This window comes from Peromyscus leucopus, chromosome 9 (genome assembly GCF_004664715.2).
Source record: "Peromyscus leucopus breed LL Stock chromosome 9, UCI_PerLeu_2.1, whole genome shotgun sequence".
In the NCBI taxonomy this organism is placed as follows: domain Eukaryota; kingdom Metazoa; phylum Chordata; class Mammalia; order Rodentia; family Cricetidae; genus Peromyscus; species Peromyscus leucopus.
In genome coordinates, this window is record NC_051070.1 from 90,735,599 (window position 1) to 90,756,522 (window position 20,924).

A 20,924-nucleotide genomic window follows, 5' to 3' on the forward strand; every position below is an offset into this window, starting at 1 on the left:
TAAAGTAGTCTGTGATACTGAAGAGAGAGATGTGGTAAGAGGTTTGGTTTAGAGTAATTAATGAATGGTGAGGTGAGAGAGTCTAATAAGCGATAAAAGGTAGTCATCATTTTGATCCAGGAGGGACACACAACCAACATTCCCCCAAATGGTCAACCAGAACATTATTCAATGGCTGATATGTGTAGGTTAAGATCTGATACAAGAGATGGTACAACAGGGAGATGGGATCAATATTGTCTAAAACGGGTAATGTTGAGGATGTAAAGACCTTTAAGGAGCTTTGGACCACTTCTACTTGCCCATCAGACCCACCCCTTGTGTACCTTGCCAATAAGCAGGTAATATCTTGGCCCACCCAGGGTCCTGACAACATCATCCTACATAGCCCATATTGCTACGTGCCCTCAAAAGGCAGGGTCCTGCCTACCTTCTCCCTCTTCTCATCCCCTGCCTCCTCTCTCCCTCTCCCTCTTTCTCTCTCTTTCCTTCTCTTTCTCTCTCTCCCCATGAGGCCACTCTGAGACTCCTTTTTCTCCCCCTCCCCCTCCTCCCACATGAGTGCTGTCTGCATGGTGTATCTCTCCTCAACCCACTGTGGGGCCTCTGGACTCCAACCCACCAAGGTCTCTCTCCTGCCACTTTAAAAATAAAACAGTGCCTAAACCTAGGGGTTGAGAAAGTGAGATGTGTACCCTTTATATTTTGATCTTGCCTGATGGGCAGCTGTGATAAATTTTACCAATGACCCCATCTCCCATCTGGGGTGCCATGAGTCCTTAATTAAAATATAAAGGATTCCCCCATCTACATAAAAGGTAGAATGCCTTCCTGAATATGTGTCATGTCTCCAACAGGACAAATAAGAGGAACCTCCATAAGTCTCTGGCCAATGTCAACAGTAATCTCTAGTTTGATCACAGAGAAAGCAAGCATAGGGTTTAGGTGTTTTAGAAGTTGATTTAGGTGTCATAGGGACAAGTATATCCTTTTGGTAACCTGCTGGTGAGCAGTGTCCAGACCACACACCATGGGAGTGGTCTTGAACAGTTAAGTGTAGGTTTCCTAAACCTTTGAAATCTTAGTATAACAATAGTATAGAGAGGAAAAGAAATCTGAGACATTCTTATTACCATAAATCACTTACTTATATCTGTAGAACTTTGTTAAGCTTTCATATCCTCAGACCTTTATACACTTTTGTAGACTCTCAGAACTTAAGCTTTCACATTCTCAGACCTCTATAACACTTTCTTACCCTCTCATTGCATACTTAAGCTTTCACATCCTCAGACACATTCTTAGACCCTTAGAATTTACTTAAACTCTCACATCTGCGGACCTTTATACATTTTATTATTGTATACTTATTATATATTTTCTCACTGCAACTGGGCTGTGTTTTAACCAATAGCATCTCCAGGGCTCTCTTCAGGAACTTCAGTCCTGCTACACGGTACCAAGTCTCAGTTTCTCCCCTTAACGCCTTCTTGTCTTTTTAAAATAATACCACCTAGGTTACTCTTATTTTATGAAGTCCAACTACCAGTATGAGGTATGTTCTTGTATGACCATATGGAGGTTCAGCTTTAATACCTAATTAAACAAGGATTTTTTTGTTTTTAATTTTTCATTGATTGTTTGTGAATTTCACATCATGCTTCCAAGTCCTACTCATCTCCCTGCCCCCTTGCTTCCACCCTCTGCCCTTGCAAGCTCCTTTTCAAAACAAAACAAAATTTAAAATTAAAAACAAAACAAAACAAAAAAAAAAACAAGAAAAAAAGCAAACAAAAGTCTTGGTGTGGAAGCTGTAGTGTGGCCCAGTGAGTCACACAGTTTGCCCTTTAGTCCATACATCTTTACTTGTAAGTGTTCATTGCAATGTGTCATTGGTTTGGTTCAAAGCCTCTGGCTTCTGCCACACTATCAATACTAGGCCATCACTGGGACTTCTCTAGGATAGTCTTGTTGCCTTGTGTTATGGAGATCCTGTAATTTTGGATCTGCAGGACCAGCTCTTTCATATGCTCTAGCAGTTCATAGGTGAGGTGGATGTTGGGTTAGGCAAACTCATAACCCTAGTTCTGGATCTTGGTAGTATCTGGGTTGTTCAGCCTGCCAGCATGCCCTCATCATCACCATCCAGGCAAACTCTTCAGCGTAAACCTAGGATACCTCACCCAATGAAGCAGGCAACAAGGAGTGGGGCTACTTCTCCTGCTCTCATGCCCCTCAGGGCCAGCTCATCTACACTCAAACCACCAGAGCCAGCTCTACTGTTTTGCTCAGGTGGGGTGCAGGGCCCACTCTCCCATGTGCATAAACATTGTTTTGTTTTGTTTTGTTTTGCTTTGCTTTGCTTTGTTCTATCCTATCATTCATAAACCTTATTTTTATGATTTTTTTTTTTATTTTCAGGACAGGAATTATCATTTAAAAATAGCGAAAATAGGCATGAGAGTAAGCCCTGGTGAAGGACAGATGGATAAGGGAATTATAAGGAACTGAATGTGCCTTTGACAGCCAAATATAGAGCAATTTCCTGACCCTATTAGGATGGGTTATTAGTTAGAGCTGGCAGTCTCCATATGTAAGAGCTACCTTTTCCCCTCCCTGGACAGATGTAGTTAGGAAGAAAGAGGAGAAGAAAACAAGTTTAGATATAATAGATTTTCAGATAATTTGTTTGTGTGGTGGCAGAAGTTGCCACCATTGAAAATCAAGCATGCCAGTTTTGGCCATTGAACTATACTGAGGCCAAGTTTTTTGTCGCAACAGAGTGAGGCTTTAATAAAATCTGAGTCCATAGAAGAAGAGAGGAATGGCTGCAATATAAGCTCCAGAGAGGGAGTTCCTATAAGATTCAAGTGTGAGTTGAGAGGCAAGAGAGAAGTCCAGGAGGTCATAGGGAAGCAGTGAGACTTCCAGGATGGAGCTGAGAGACAGGAGGAACAAGGTTGCAGACACCCAGAAGGGCTTAAGGAAGCTGCAGGACTTAGCAGGCAGCTCCTGGGGGGAAGAGGCCAGGAAACAGGGAGGCTTCCAACAGAGGGAGAGGAGCAAGTATCTTAGTAATTAGAGAGCTGCCCATAGGGTAGGTCCCTGGAGCATGCAGCAGATTCCAGAATCCCAAGAGACAACACTTACCATGTAGGCAAAGAGAGATGAATGAATAAAGTAGGTGGAGGGAAGAAGTGGACTCTAGGATTCGAAATCAAATATGATGGGTGACTGAAGCCAGTAAAAAGACATGATCCATATATACCTAAGAGAGTCAAATTAGCAACTTGAGTCAGTTTGAAATGTTGAGATGTGGACTTGGCTGAAAGGTAAGTGTGCTTCCCTCTACCAAAGCTCCTGAAAAAAGAGAACTCAGGAAGGGAGTAGTATTTGGAGACTCTTGTATGTTAGGAGGTGGGGTAGACCATGAAAAGAGAAGTAGTAGTGGGTGACCCAAAGGTTAATGTTTTTTATTCAAGTATAAGAAGTATGACTGTGGCCAGAGCACAGACAAGGTGCCCATCCTTGGATAATCTGTTATAATTTTTGATAAGCATGCAATGGGCAAAAAGGAAGGTCTTGGTCGCTTTCCCAAGACCCAAAGGGTATATCTCTCCTTTTATGTAACATAGAGAAGGAGCAAGTTAATCCTGGAAGATATAGGGCCAGGGCCTTGAGGAGAGCTTGTTGAAGCTTATGAAAGGGCTTAATAATGGACAGCAGGAGGGGTTCATGTGAGGGGCCAAAGGCCACTTCATATGGGACAGACAAGAAAAGAGAAAGAAGGGATCCAAGAGATAAGAAACCAGTCATCCCTAGGAAGGATAGAATTTCATCCTTGGTAGTTGGAACTGAAAGTGACCAGATTAAATGTTTTCTATTTAGGGTAATAGCCTTGTGAGATGGAATAATAGTTAGTACCATATAAGTTACCTGAGGAGTGGACAGTTGAACCTTAAAAGGTGAGACCCTACATCCCCAGCTGAACAGAAAGTTTAATAAGGTAGGGGTGTCTGGATCATTTGCAGGGTTGGACTACAAAGTAGAAGATCATCTACATACTGAGTAATCTTGGATTTAGGAAGAGACAATGAGAATAAGATAGAGGCCAGAGCCTGGCCAAATAGATGTGGGCTGCCCTGGAATCCCTGGCGTAGGACTGTTCATGGTAGAAAGGTGAGATTCTGTTGAGAATTCTCTGCTTAGTTCTAAAGTCCATTTCTTAATTGGACTATTAGGCATTTTTATATCTAATTTCTTGAGTTCTTTATATATTCTGGATATCAGCCTTCTGTCAGATGTGGGGTTGGTGAAGATCTTTCCCTATTCTGTAGTCTGTCACTTTGTCTTGTTGATGGTGTCCTTTGCTCTACAAAACCTTCTCAGTTTCAAGAGGTCCCATTGATTGATTGTTTGTCTCAGTGTCTGTGCTACTGGTGTTATATTCAGGAAGTGATCTCCTATGCCAATGCGTTCAAGACTACTTTCTACTTTCTCTTCTATCAGGTTCAGAGTAACTGGATTTATGTTGAGATCTTTGATTCACTTGGACTTAAGTTTTGTGCATGGTGACAGATATGGATCTATTTGCAGGCTTCTACATGTTGACATCCAGTTATGCCAACACCATTTGTTGAAGATGCTTTCTTTTTTCCATTGTACAGTTTTGGCTTCTTTGTCAAAAATTATATGTTCATAGGCGTGTGGATTTATGTCAGGGTCTTCAATTTGATTCCATTGGTCCACATGTCAGTTTTTATGCCAGTACCAAGCTGTTTTTATTACTATAGCTCTAGAGTAGAGCTTGAGGTCAGGGATCGTGATGTCTCCAGAGGTTGTTTTATTGTACAGGATTCTTTTGGCTATCTTGGGAAGTTCAAATGGCTGAAAGACATTTAAGGAATTGCTCAACATCCCTACTCATCAGGGAAATGCAAAACAAAACAACCCTGAGATATCACTTTACACCTGTCAGAATGGCTAAGATCAAAAACACTGAAGACAGCTTATGCTGGAGAGGATGTGGAGCAAGGGAACTCTCCTCCACTGCCAGTGGGAATGCAAGCTTGTACAGCCACTCTGGAAATCAATATGGTACTTTCTTTAAAAATTGGGAATCAATATCCCCCAAGACGCAGCTATACCACTCTTGGGCATATACCCAAGGAATGCTCAATCATACCACAAGGGCACTTTCTCAGCTATGTTCACATCAGCATTGTTTGTAATAGCCAGAACCTGGAAACAACCTAGATGCCCTTCAACTGAAGAATGGATAAATAAAATGTGGTACATATACACAATGGAGAACTACTCAGCAGAAAAAAACAAACATGAAACATCATGAGGTTTGCAGGCAAATGGATGGATCTAGAAAAAAATCATCCTGAGTGAAGTAACCCAGACTCAGAAAGACAAACATGGTATGTACTCACTCATAGAAGGATACTATGTGTAAAACAAAGATGTCTAGAATGCTACTCACAACTCTAGGGAGGCTACTTAGAAAATAGGACCCTAAGAAAGACACAGGGATCATCCAATGACAGACAAATGGATGAGATATACATGAGCAACCTGAACGTGAGTGGGGGTAATGAAGGGCAAGGTTTGAGGGAAAGAGAGCTTAGGGGAGCAGAAGATCCCAGCTGGATCAAGAACAGAGAGAGAGAACAAGAATAAAAGACCATGATAAATGAAGACCACATGAGATTAGAAAGAAGCAAAGTGCTAGAGAGGTCCACAGAAATCCACAATATAGGATAGATAGGATATCTTCTTTAATATTGTAACTGTAATTCTTGCTTGATAATTGTTTTGTTATATGTAATTTTACTATGTTAAAGTTAAAACCTTTCTTTTTGAAAAAGAAGAAAAGGGGAAGTGCTGTGGATATCGCTCTGTATAAATAAACACTGATTGGCCAGTAGCCAGACAGGAAGTATAGGCAGGAGAGGAGAATTGAGGGAACAGGAAGGCGGAGGAGGAGACTGGCTGGAGGCACCACCAGGACAAGCAAGATGTAAGGTACCAGTAAGCCACGAGCCATGTGGCAAAGTATAGATTAATAGAAATGGGCTAAATATAAGAGTAAGAGCTAGACAATGATAGGCCTGAGCTAATGGCCAAACAGTTTAAATAATGTAAGAGTGTGTATGTTTATTTTATAAATGGGCTCCAGGACTGGCGGGACTTGGCGGGAGCTAAAGAGAGATTCTCCAGCTACACCTGTTGGTGGTTTTACCTGCTTGTATGGGGGTACTAAAGAGAGAGGAACTGGGGCACAGAGGATTCATTCTGAAGAAGTCAGAGATGAGAGGCTTAAGTCCCCTGAGATTGTGGAGAGAGAGTTGGCATTGAGCCTAGGTAAAATAATTGGTAGGATTTTGTAGTTGAACGATGAGAGGGGGATGCTGTTTGGCGATGGAGGAGTTTTGGGTGTCCCATACCTGGGAACCCACCTGGGAAACCAGTTAGGGAAAGCTGTGTCAGATTTTGTGGTTTGGAGGAGGAGTGGCCAGCAAGCCTATGGGCAAGAGGATGGGGAGATTGAGGGAATTTGAGGCTCCCATGTGGGCTGAGGTCCCTTCCCAGCAAGGGAATGGTTGGTACCACTAGGAATGATTGGGTAAGGGGGAGTACCCCTAAAGATACAACTAAATGGTGGGGTTTGGTAAAGTTGGCAATGCTGTCTCCTTACCCCAGCAATAGGAGAACAAGAAAGAGAGGTGAGTTCCTAAAACTCTGCCAGTACTGAGTAGGTACACTCAGTATCCAGAAGGAGAAAGACATATCACCCTGATACTGTGATGTTTACCTTAGATTTCCTGTTTGAGATGGTGGTGGTCAGTCCAAGGAGTCTGGTCCCACTCAGTCTTCCATGGCCAGGACTGTGAGGTTGGCTGAACAGTGATCTGTGTTTGATGTCCTCATGTTACAAGGAACATGGGGGCAGTAAACAACATAGTGTTCTTCCTTATGGTACCTTGAACATGGTCCAGGTGGTTTACAAGGGATTGGACAGGTCTAGTAACCCTCCTGACCACATTTGAAGCAAGGACCCAGAGGTTTTTGGGCTTTGGGAGCCTGGTCAGCTGCTATGCCTGGCTGAATGGCCTTCACTATCATCAGATATTTTTGTTTGGGGGCTTTTTCATCTTTCCCTAGTACACCTTAAAGGCCACCTCTAAGATTTCCACCTGTGAGTCAGGGGTCCTTTCTCTGGACATTTAAGTTTGGCCCTAATATCAGGGAAACTCTAGAAGAAGAAGAAAAGGAAAAGAAGAGTAAGGAGGAGGAGGAGAAAGAGAAGGAGGAGGAGGAAGAGGAGGAGGAGGAGGAGGAGGAGGAGGAGGAGGAGGAGGAGGAGGAGGAGGAGAGAAGAAGAAGAAGAAGAAGAAGAAGAAGAAGAAGAAGAAGAAGAAGAAGAAGAAGAAGAAGAAGGTTATGAGAAGTTGTTTTCCATCTGAAGTCTCAGGCTCCATATTGATATATTTTAAGAGAGTCTTTGTAAGGTGGTCTAGGAATTGAGATGGGTTTTCATGTTTGTCCTTTATGACATCTTGGATTTTTTTTCATAATTTACCACTGAAAGTGTGGCCATGCAGTGACTTGTCAGGAGGCAAATTGTAAATTGTTTTTTAGCCAGAATGCTTCCCAGGGTATTGTAGTTCCATTCAGGATCCTAGATGGGGACCACCTCAGTCCAAAATGGGTGGCAGCATTAGTCTGGTGGATTTCATTTACATGTGCCCTAGCCCCACATGTCACTCACCTGTGCTCCTCATGGAGAAGGTTGCTTGTGAGAATTGTGGAAATGTCGTGGAAATTGAGATAGTAAAATTGGGTACTATATTGGAACTCTTTAAAGAAAATGGAGGGATTAGTGGTATAAGATCCCAACTTTTTTTTCTATCTGAAAAAGATCACTTAATAAGAAAGGGACATATATCTTGACCAAGCTATCCATCTTCACAACCTCTCACAAAATGAGAACTGGGGCTGGGTCAGGCTGAGGGAGGTAGAGGGGTCCCATGGTGGAGCATGAGTAGTTGGAGGACTAAGAGTGGCTGATGGGCTGAAAGTGGGCACCAGGTAGATTTGATGGGCAACATGCCACTCTAAAGGGATAAGGGGAGATTGAAGAGGCTGGAGAAGAAGGAGCTATGGGCTGGGGACAATAGGAGAGAGGCTCACTAACTGGATCATAAGTAGTGGTTTGGGTCTTATAGCTAGGAGTAGTTGATTTTTTTCCTTGGTTGGATTATATCAGGTGGGCACTTTTAATCACTATAGGAGTAAAGTCACATAGCAAAACCCATCCTTTCCAACCCTAGCAAAGATGGCTGTCAGCCACGTGCCTGCCTCCATCCTGATGGGAGGGGCACAGCTATGATGGCAGTGTCACAGTCACACGTTTCTTTTAAGATTACCTAAGTATAGATTTTTAATCTACCAACCCCAGTGTTACGAGTTTGAAGTTAACTCCTTTGTTACAGAGTTTACAGATTTTAGTCATACCCAATATGCTTGCAAATCTTGAGGTACAGAAAGTTCACACAACAATCTTGGCCCACGGTCACTACAAATCTCTCCCACTCGTGTCCCCCAAGTAAACACACAGAGGCTTACATTAATTATAATTGTTTGGCCATTAGCTCAGGCTTATTACTGGATAGCTCCTACATTTAAATTCAGCCCATTTCTGTTAATCTATATGTTGCCACATGTTTCGTGGCTTTACCTGTGTGCCATTACATGCTGCTCCCTGGGTGGTGGGTTGGTGCCTCCCAACTCTGCTTTCCTCTTCCCAGAATTCTCCTTGTCTACTTATCCTGCCTATACTTCCTGCCTGGCTACTGGCCAATCAGTATTTTATTAAACCAGTGAACAAAAGCATTATCCCAGAGCACAAAAGTTTTATAGAGTTAAACCAAAACCAAAAGAGTATGAGATGAGTAGCAATAGTCCACTGCTACTAATAGTCCCATTGGGAACATTCTGTCCCTTAATTTTGTTTTGCTCTCCTTTCTCTGTCACATAGTCGGGGGCTCATCTGATATAGGACATAGATTTTGGAGGAAGCATGCTTGGGTCTAGAGGAGGAAAACCCATACAGACCCCCAACTCCAGAGCCACTTTTAATTGAAGTGGGATAGCAAGAAACAACTGTCAATGGTACTCATACCTAAAAAACACCTGAACCCTTGTAAATCTTAATTCAGTAAGCTGAGAACAAGGAAGGCCTAGAGACAGAAAATTTCTGAGCTTTGGCTACAGACAGAGGACACTGCAGGAGAGAAATAAGAGATGCACCAGCCAGTGAAGAGTGTGTGCAACAAAGTGTGTGCATGCTGCAGCTGGCCTATTCCTTTGGTTTCTCATCGCCCCTTTCCCCCACCTCCCCACCACACACACACACACACACACACACACACACACACACCTTGCTACCTGCTTCCACTTTGCAATAAACTTAAAGATCTATCAGGTAACTTAAAAGACAAGACATTTATACAGTCTGTTTGGGGGAAGACAATACAAAAACAAATAGGGCTCAGAGTGGAGAAAGGAGGAAGCTTGAATGTAGGGAGTGGGGAATCTTTTCATTTTCTTGATAGCTTACAGTATTTGTAAAGGTCCAGACCAATATTGGGATCTAAGGTGCCATTAGGTGTCCATTTGGATTGATTGTCTCAGGGACACTGAGGCCAAATTCAATTGCAAAAGCAAATAAATTTAGGGCCCTTCAGGTCAGGTTCCAGGTATAGGGGCTGGAGGTTTTCTAAGGGGTATCCCAAGTGAGAATGAGAGGGTATGGATGACACCATTTCCATGGATGAGAGAGGGGAAGGAAAATGTTATTGCAGCCCATAGCCAAGGGCTTCACCAGGATTCAGGGAGGACTGGATGAGGACCAAGCCATTCAGTGGGTCATCACTGCATTCAGCGTGGGTGAGAGGCTTATTCTGGTTAAGCCAGAAGAGAGACTTGTTGCCTGTACCAGGACTCTTGTAGAGGCCAGAAGGCAAGGACAAAATTTGAGTTCTAAGAGAGAAACCTCATCCACAGGAAGGGACAGGAGATGGGGTGACAAAAGCCACAGAGGGCCTGTGGGATTGTGCACAGATCCATCAGGAAGATGGGAGAAGAGGGCAGGAAGGGGCCCAGTAGCCCCGTTGTGCCTAAGGAAACTGCAGGATTGCAGCTCCACGGGTAGGGAATAGGGTCAGGTGAAGAGGGCAGCTGTAATCTTAAAGACCTTGGCTGAGGGTACCTCTGCCTCCAAGAGTACCAGAGTGGTGCCAGACACTCAACAGTAACTTCCTCAAACCCAGGAAAACGTTTACACTGACCAAAGGTGAAACCTACCAAATTGCCACTGGCGGATGTGGTGCCAAGTGATGGGTGAACCGGAACATGAGTCTGTTGTGGGTGGATTGAAGATGATGGAGAGGGTCCCAGTGTGGTTCAGCCCCTGAGGGGAAACACAGGCACCAGGGGAGCCTACCTGAGTCACAAAAACAATGTAAGTGTTACAGTTCAGATTTAAAGGTATCCTGGCAGTTGGGAGCCAAGGAATACCATGAAGTCACACAGCACAATTAACCTCACACAGAGATTTATTGGGAGGGAAAAACCCAGGAGGGTGGCTGCCTCTGCTGGAGAGAGAAGCAGCAGAGAGCCGAGCAGAAGTGAGGGTTTATGTTGCATTTCTTGAGGGCCGAGCTTTCCAGGAAGGTCTGGGATTGGATGCATTATGTGGCCTGCCCTTGGGGCAAGCTCAGGCATTGATGGGATTTTTTTTCCCTTTAGGACATAGCCTGACTACCCTTCTACCTTGAGGGGCTGGGGGCACATTACAACCATTAGGGAATGGCCATTATGGCCATTAGTGAAGTCTAGGGGCAGCAGGGCCTGGCCATTGGAGCTCTACAGGGGCGGGGCCTAGTGGTGGGAGCTCCTCAGGGGCGGGGCCTGGTTGTTGGAGTTCCTCAGGGGCGGGGCCTGGTTATTGGAGTTCCTCAGGAGCGGGGCCTGGTGGTGGGAGCTCCTCAGGGGCAGGGCCTGGTGGTTGGAGCTCCTCAGGGCAGGACCTGGTTATTGGAGTTCCTCAGGGCCATGGCCTGGTGGTTGGAGTTCCTCATGGGCAGGGAAAGCTGTCCCTGCCTCCAGTGTTGGTAGGAATAGCCAACATCTAAAACAGCTTTGCAAGCAAGATTAAAAGTTAAAAGTCTTTGCAAGCAGGGTCTCCTGCTGGGGATGGCATGGATGGCTTCTGTTGCTCCTTAATCCTCTTCTGCCCCTTGCTAGTAGCTCTCTGGCAGCAACCGGGGTGGCTAAGGGACCAGAGATGCTCCAAGTAGATCCTTACCACTGGGACCTGGCTGCATCCCCATTCTGCCTGGAAGACTGTCTCATCTTCAGAATCCTCCAGTTCCCCATCTGCTCACTGCCCCCCCTAGACTTCACTGTGCTGCCTCTTCTTCACCTACTTGGTCATGTCCTCCTTCTGTGGTTGCGTATCAACCACAGACCCTCAGTCTCCCTTTAACAAAGGCCTATCCACAAGCCATGGCAGCTGCCTTATATTTGGAACACAATAAAAACTTGTGAATCCTGTTGCACAAGGAACTTGGAGAGAATTAATCACTTGAACTTTCCAATTTTCCTGTGATTATCCTTAGCTGGCCCAGTGTATATCTTCTGGAAGGCAGGTGTGTGAGCTCACTTTCATAACTACTGGGATGCACAATGAGCTCTGTAGGTTTCAGTGAAGCCAGTGACTCGCTCAAGCTTTGCTCTTTGGTTCTTGCTGTACAGCAGAAAGAACCAGGGCTACACAGACACCCTAGGTTCTATCTTCATAAAATCCCATAGAATTGTATTTTATTATGTTATTGGCATGACTGTGAATTGAGGCTGGGCTACATCCATTGTTTTCTTCCAATTTAAAAAGAAATCAAAGTGTTTCCCAAGCCCCTCAAAGGTATGTGTGAGGCCCTCTTCCTACTGAGTGTCCCACAAGGGATGCTATAATGTATATTTACCAAGTTCCATGTGGCTATCGTGACAGCACAATTTAATTTTCATTACCCTCTTATTAACGGTGCATTGAATTTGTTCAGGTACTAGACACTAAAAACAATAAATGCAACAGATACCTGCAATGTTTAATGTTTGGATATATGAAGTAAAAACATGATGTGATGATGGGGGAAACCATAAGAAGGCAATGGCCATGAATGAATATAATACTCATTCAGGAGCTGAGGCAAGAGCTGTGGGAAGCTTGAGGCCAGCCTGAGCTACATAGCAAGGCCCTCTCTTTCAGGAAGCAGATGAACTCCTGAATTTGTGTATTACTGATATAAGCACAGCCATGTCAAGGACTGCAGTGCCTCAGATGCATGGGAATGGCAAAACTGTCCTCTGGTCCAAGTATGAGTATTAATGAACAATTTATCAGTGTACGCAATAATTCTAGCTTCCTTTTCCTGGATGACCACAGCCTGAGACTGCTCCTTTCAAGATTAGCTATGCCTGTCTCCTCCTTCGGCTATATAAACCTGGTCCCTTGATTCAGATGTATAAAATAAACATGGTGAGTTCTGGGTTGCAGTTGACGTGTCAGAGTGCATGGTCCATCTGACCCCAGCTTTTCTTCACATACGTCTATTCTTTCTTCATTCTCTCATCACCCCAGACAGGTTTATAGGACCAAGCCTCAAAAGATGTGGCATTCTCTCAAACACAGGTCTCAGAAAGATGGTCTTTGATACCCCTGCTACTTTAGAGTGAGTATAGCAATATCAACATAATGTTACATATAGATAAGTCCAACTTAAGTTCATCAAGTGACTATGTTTCTAAAAAGTAAAAACATCCATTCATTCAACTGTTTATGGATGTCTACTTCAGACACATCATTGAGGTACTGGGTCTTATAACTGTGATTGTACAAGTCTCCAGGGACTAGCAAATCTCTTGAACAGATGTGTTTGAAATAACTATAAGATGATCTCAAAGTGATCCATTCTTACCTGAAGACACCTGCTCTGCTTTTTTAAAATCTAGTTGCCTGCCTTCATGACCATGTGCTGAGGAATTTGAAAATGCATCACTGTATCTAGTCCATGAAGCCATCTATCCTCATTTTGATTATTAATACAGTTTTAGCAAAGTTTCCTGTAACTTTGTGTTGAGAAAAAGGTACATGTCCACTTTTGCATAAGTGATGTAGGAAAGTTTCTCTTAAAGGTATATGGTAACATTTCTCAAGATGGCAAAAGAAAACCAAGCAGTTGTCTGGAATCTTTCTGCTACATCCAAAATATATTTAAGTCATGTGTTTTCCTTTATTTTTTTCCAAAGTTATTATTAATGGAAAGTTAGCATTAATGGAATCCTAATTCAACAGAATGGGTTACAAGACATGGCAAAGTAAAAATGAGATATTTTATTATTTGCTATAAAAGAAATGCATGTCCTTAGCTTAAAGAAAATTACTACGCAATGGTATAAAATGAAAGTTGGAGGCTCTGGAGGAGATGGCAGTACATCCTGTCATAGACATCCTTGTGATATTTAGTTGTATAGTAATGTTTTATCTGTACTGAAATGTGATTTTATTTGTATGTTAATAAATAAAGTTGCCTGGGTGTCAAAGCTAATAGCAAACTATAGCAGAAGCCAAGTGGTGATGGCACAAACCTTTAATCCTGATCACATGACAGGCAGATCTCTGTGTGTTCAAGGATACAGCTAGCATGGAGACATACGCTTTTAATCTCAATACCAACCATAGAACACCTGGAGGTCTATATAGACAGGCAGTGACAAGGAGGTCATGTGGTTGGGTTTACAACCAATGAGAAGGCAGAACAGAAAGTCAATAAAAAGACAGATCCACAGGAAGTAGCTCTCTTTCTGAGGGGAAGGATGGTAGCGGCAGCAAAGGGTAAGAAAAGTTTTTTAGTATCAGCTCTTAGCTACTGCTCTGACCTCTTGGGCTTATAACTCTGCATTTGGCTTTGTGTTTCTTATTTAATAAGACTGTTACATCTACATAGTTGAAATGGTTTTTGTTTGTTTGTTTGCTTGCTTTTTGTTTTTGTCAAGGGTAATGAAAACTAATTGTTTCTATCTTGTCTTTTTGCTGCACAGTTGAAGGAACCACTGATCTAAAGCCAGTGTACAACTCCCTATTTTTAAAATTTAAATATAAATTATAGATCTTTTTTATCAGATCGTGTTTACTTGTCTCATTATCTTTAATCAGCATGCATTCCTGCATGCTCTATGATGTGAGAAGTTACCTCATTTTACAGGAACAGCTATGGAAGGCTTTGAATTTCTTTCACCCAGTTTTATTTTTGTGATAATTCTATCCTCTTAGATGATCATAAATTAATGTCTTTCAAATAAGGTTTCTCATTCTTTAGCTGAATTCCACGAGGCTTATGTGGAATTGAGAGGGTGTGGACAAGGTATAGTATGTAGTCCTTCTTGGTTCTTGGTCAAGGTAGGCAAATGCAGAGTTGTGTGTTATCATGCATGTTTCTCGTGATGGTCCATGTAGAACCCTGCCATCCCTGATTCCAATTCAAGCCTTAGAATTTTCTCACTACATCAGTGGCATGGAGTTTGGGGGAACCTCACAAGCTCCCTCAGATGTACCTTTTAGTTACACCACACAGCTCTTCCCACTCTGCTCTTAGCATCCCACCAAGAGCACACATGGAATCAGGGGCTTTGTCATTTTCCTAATTTTCTTCTGTCACAAAGGCAAACATAATCTATGGTCTTGTTAACCTTTTTCTTGAGATTCAGCCTTAAATGGAAAACTAATTCTTTGAAGGCACATTATTAGGCTAAAATAATTCACTTCTAATGTTATCCCACCCTTGAAGCTTAAGTATTTTTTTTTTAAATCCATGGGAACAAAATTTTCCTACTCACTGAACAAGCTTGCAAACATTCTGTTTCTATCAGGGCCTGGGCTTTTTAAACTGAAAAGCAAGCATTCTCTATTTCATTCTTATTTGCATCCATCTGTGCCCTGTGTCCCCTGAAGCAAGTTATACAATACAATGGATGAAAAAGAAATTCAAACCAAAAGAAGGAATGACATAAAATGCTATTTAACGTGTTTGTATCCTAATTATGATTCTTTATTAGTGGTCACATGTACATTTGCATCTCTTTCACTTCTATTATTGTGGTAAAAAGTTACAATAAATATCTGTGGTCTTATAGCTTAAGATTTATGTGTGAATATTGACAATGAAAACACTGTTATTGGAATTCTTGGGATAAAGGGTATTTTTCAGTATTGATGGACCATCACTTTTCCATCTACAATAGTTATATTGTCTTCATCTTCCATAGGGTATTTCATTCTCCACAGCTTCCTACACTTATGTTTAACACCTATTCTATATTTTCTCAGCTTGGTAGCTGCAAATGTTCTCACAATTTATGATTTTCCATGTCTTTAATTATGAAAGTGACTTTCTGTATTATCATGGACACTCTAACATTTTGTATCTTGTATTACTATTGACATACAAAATATTATATTAAATGATCCTAAAGTCTGTTGAGTGGAATTCAAGAGTCATATATTGATTTAAGTGACTAAGGACATAGATTATATAGAATTTAAGGCAATTACTCTCTCCTTCATTTGATAACAAATATGGTGCAAGGATAAGAGGACTGAAACCCAAGTCGCTGAGATACAGCTAATCATTATTCTGTGATGATATCACTGCATCTCCAAGCTGCAAACCCAGCAATGGTTCTCATTACAGTGAAATTTGTTCCAATGCTCACACGACAGCAGCCTCGGGAGACAGCTAGCACCGTCAGTGCGTGTCCCTTGAGCATGTGTAATTATGCAAAGACTCCAGTGTCTAATTAGTACAATGGATTTTGGTCTCAATTCAAATTTTGCAAAGCATCTGTTTCACATGTCCCATGCTGTTACTGACTCAGACTTCCCAGTATAGATTCTTCTCCCCATAAGAATTCCACAAATAGAAGTTAAACGAAGAGACATAAGAGTTTCAAGAAAAATAGATGAGCCTAATTGTCAACTGTATGATCAAAATCCTTAAGCAGGTGTTGAAAGCATCTAAAATATGCTCTCTTCAAATTCTGTGCCCATTTATTGTATTTTTACTTCATACTTACCTAGATATCACCCAGTTTCTTCCACCTGGGGGCAGGGGATCACTTAAAATCTAAATACCAAGCTGCTTTGCAGCCACTACTACATTGATCATAATTGCTGCCATGCCTAAAACTACATGTCTTAGTTGGGGTTTCTATTGCTGTGAAGAGACACCATGACCATGGCAATGATCATAAAGGCAAACATTTAACTGGGGCTGGCTTACAATTCAGAGGTTTAGTCCATTATTGTTATAGTGGCATGTAGGCAGACATGGTCCTGGATAGGTAGCTATGAGTTCTACATTTGAATCCACAGGCAGCAAGAAGTGAACAAGTCAGCTCAAGTCAGAGCTTCTGAGACCTCAATGCCCACACACTAGTGACATACTTCCTCTAACAAAGTCACATCTACTACAACAAGGCTGCACCTCCTAATAGTACCACTCCTTATGGACCATGTATGAGTCTATGGGAGATATTCCTATTCAAACTACCACACTATACTATGTGCTGGAGAACTCTGGGGTAACTATCACCTACCCATTTCACAAATGAAGCCTAACACTCACAGTATATTAGTCATTTTTCTAATTCTGTGATGAAAACAACATGAGCAAGGCAACTTAGAGAAGGAAGAGTTTATTTGGGCTTATGTTTCCAGAGTGACACAAGTCCATAATGGTGGGAAACTGTGACAGTAAGTACAGGTCAGATATCTTTAAATGCAAGCTCCAAGCAGAGAGAGTGAACTGGAGATAGGATAACAATATAGATACCCAAAGTTCACCCCAATGACATATTCCTCCAACAAAGCCTCCTAAATTTCCTAAACAGTGCCACCAACTAGGAGCCAGGTGTTCAAATATCTGGTCCTGTTGGGAACATTCTCATTCAAACCACAATACACACAAAAATTTAAAATCTTTCTCAAAGTCAGTATGTGGTTAGTGGCTTGATCAATACTGAACATTTCTCAGAGACTGATAACTTTTATATGGAGAATGAGGGTGATTTTTAATATGAGCAGAGGTATTTCTGGGAATAGACTTCGCTTGAGCAATCACTAATAGTTCTGAATGCTAAGGTAGCCTTCTATAATATTCCCTCCATTCAGCTAGTTGTTTCTTTGATGCAGATAGTCCTGTTTAAGTTTCCTTAAATGTTGAGTCCTCCTTGACCTGTTGAACAGTTCTGAAGTGGGGAGTGTGGAATTGGGACATATTAGCTATGAAATACAGACATAGATAAAGAAAAAGACAGAGACACAGGCTAGCTTTGGGAGGAGTCTGGATCAATACCGCAGACCCTGAGTTTATTACTCACAGCCTTTATATACCCAAAAGCAAGGGGGGCAAAAAGACCTCCTCCTTTCAAGGACATCATGGTTCAAGGTACAAAATACAGTTAAATGTAAACACCTCCTTAGTACTCAAGACATCTGGTGACCATGCCTTTGGCAAAGCATCCTGTAAATAAGCCTTGAACCACGCCTTTGGCCAAAACGTCCTATTATGCAGCTTTGCAGGAGAAAACAAGCTCAACTCTCTGACCTTGAATCAAGATTAAAACAAGCCACAAGCCTGAGTCTTTGTGGGCCCCCACACTTAAATATAAGGGTGGGTGAGAAAGCCAGTTTTCTGTAAGTCAAATGTAGAGAAAGAGAGTATATGAGATACAGCCTATATCATTGATTACCCATTCCATCACTTAGCCAAGTTACTCTGCAATCGAAAGATCCTCCCTGGACCCCTTCCTCTTCTTCCCCTTCTTGATCATGGCTGTCCACTCTACAGCCTTCTGACCACTAACATCATTGTATATAGTCTAAGTCACTGAAAGAGCTTGGGAAATGCTTTTCCATTAAGAGGCAAAAATAGGAGATAAGTTTAAGAAGGAAGGATTTGGATGAAATTTTTAGTCATGAGATGGAATCCAGTTCATGTGTTGAAGTAAAACTTAGATAATAGAGCACTGTGAAAATGTATCAAGAAGGCAGGAGGTTGGGGAAAGTAATCCTCATCTGGTACATGTAATTGGACATCATTTCAGGACAGCCCCATAACCTGATGAACACACTCCATAGGAAGAGTTCTGAACAACCAGATTCTATCCTTCATAATCAACTTTATTTTGAGGGCTAAGCTTGAAGGTAAAGTCCCTTATCATCTTTGCCAGAAGTAAATCTGAAATTTCATGCAGAGATTTTAAGACAGGAAGAAAAATGCCATGTGGAAGTTTTAGATGGACAGCATCCAACTTCATTTAATTCCTTCATTTTGAAATATTAATGTTCTTATAGAGAAAACAGTGTGTCCAAGATCACACAGAAAAGAAAAAGAAACATTTCCACTCACCTTATAATTTTCAGCTAAAATTTAGAAGATAGTTTGATTTCAACATGTGATCAATCTTGTATCCAAATGTTGCTGGTGCATCAAATTTCCCTGGAAAGCATTTTTCATGGTGATAGCCAACATGTAACTTAGTACAGTATCAGTTATGATGCTAATCTCTGCCTGCACTTCTCAGTTGTTTTTCTAACATTCCTTATTGCAGCCTGAGAGACCAGCTCCCAGAACTGCACCAGGGTAACAAAGAAAATGCCTTTAGAGTAGCTGGACTTAGGACTAATTCTTATTTATCCCAGGGAATAAGATTCATACATGTACTCATGATCATTTTCTTTATTTTTTTTCAAGCTTCTTTCTCAGATCTCCTGTTCTACCTCCCTCTATACATCCCCTGAAAAACCAATAAAAAGTTACATTTTAGGGGAGTGAGTAACCATAGCAATGCTCAGCTGCAAGGTTCAGGTTGTAATCTGAGGCTGGGGGCACAGTGCCCAGTGAAACAAGCTGCTGAGGAATTTGTGCAGGGAGTAGGTCTTTATCAGCCAGACTTAGCAAGTGGAAAACTGGCACCGAAGTTGCTTTGTGCCTGACCTTGGTTCCACAATTAAATATTTGGGAATTTGTCCTTGTGTATTGTCTGTGAAGGTTTAACTTACAAGGCATTTAGTCTAGTTTTAATTTGCTTTGAGGCCTACAATCAGCTAATTGTATGTAGCTTGTCTTAGAACTGAGAAGAAATTGCTATTTTCTTTATGTTAGTTTGAGTTAATTATATAAGACAGGCTTAAGTGTCTTGCAGTCCTTGTAAAGCAATAGATCTAGTTATGAAATATATCCTAGTATATTTTCTATTCATCAAAATTATACATCTTAAGAATAAATCATCTTTCTGACCATCCACAGACATATGTGTGTGGTGGTATTGTGTCTCCCAAAATATTGTGTACCCTAATAAACTTATCTGGGGTCAGAGAACAGAAAAGCCACTAGATACTTAGGATAGGCAGTGGTAGCCCTTGCCTTTAATCCTAGCATTCCAGAGGCAGAAATCCATCTGTTCAAGGATACAGCAATGTGTGGTGACTCATGCCTTTAATCCCAGAAAGTGAGCCTTTAATCCCAGGGAGTGGTGGTAGAAAGCAGAAAGGTATATAAGGCGTGAGAACTGGAAACTAGAAGAATTTGTCTGGTTAAGCTTTTAGGCTTTCAAGCAGCATTTCAGCTGAGAGCCACTGGGATGAGGACACAGAAGCTTCCAGTCTGAGGAAACAAGACCATTTGAGAAGTTGGCCAGGTGAGGTTAGCTGTGGCTTGTTCTGTTTCTCTGATCTTCCAGTTCACCCCAATACCTGGCTCAGGTTTGATTTTATTTTTAAGACTTGTAGTGGGTAGCCATTCCAGCTTTGATCTGGAAGTTCCAACCCCCACTGAGGCTTTGGTAACTGTCATGCCTACTAGGTGGGGCCAAGAGAGGACCCTGAAGACCTTAGATCTGGATCTCTTGGTTCCTGGACCCTGGACACTAGAGGTAGACTGAGCAGAGTTCTCCAGAGAACACCGCCGGACTGCGCTACATCTTCCCCAGACCCTGTAATCTACCTATCCCTTCATTTGTAAGTTATGCCACTAAATAAACCTCCCTTTTAACTACAAGGAGTGGCCTTAATAATTTTACCAATACTCTTTAAGATTCCTGCTACATATGTGCCCAAAAAGTACAAAACACACCACTAGTGGGCTGTGGAAATAACCCCACTGCAGTTCTTTTTAGGGAGGAATTACCATCTGCTACATATTCCATGGCCTCTGATAAATCCTTTACTACCAGCAGCTCTCAGCAATCACTGAAAAGAAATTTATACCAATTTTCACTTTATAAGTAAAAAAAATAAAGACCTACTAATTTCTAACATAGTTGAGTATCACTTAATTATAAGGATAGGTTTGAGAAATGGGTTATTGGGAAATTTTGTAGCCGGGTAAACATCCCAGACTACTCACATAACCACAAGGTACAGTAGGTTGCTGATGGCACAAATGGCACCATCCTGTGCCAACTTATTCATCAAGTAAAAATTAATAAAAAGTAGGGGTGGTAGAGACCGGTGAACAGAGCAGTCTTTACTATAATTAGGAAGTGTTAACTTTATTACCTCTTGTCACTGTAACTGAATACTTGGCAGAGACAACTTAAAGGAAGCCAGCATTTTGCCTCACAGTTTCAAAGAGTTCTGCTATGGTTTCTTGACCACATGATCTTAAGCAGGACATCACAGCTGAAGGAGTGTGTGGCAGAGGTTGGTGTAAAGAAGGCTAAGAGTCAGGGAATATAGGAAGGGGTTAGAGATGGAGGAAGCTCCAAGATCTCCACTCTCAGACTTGCTCATTGCC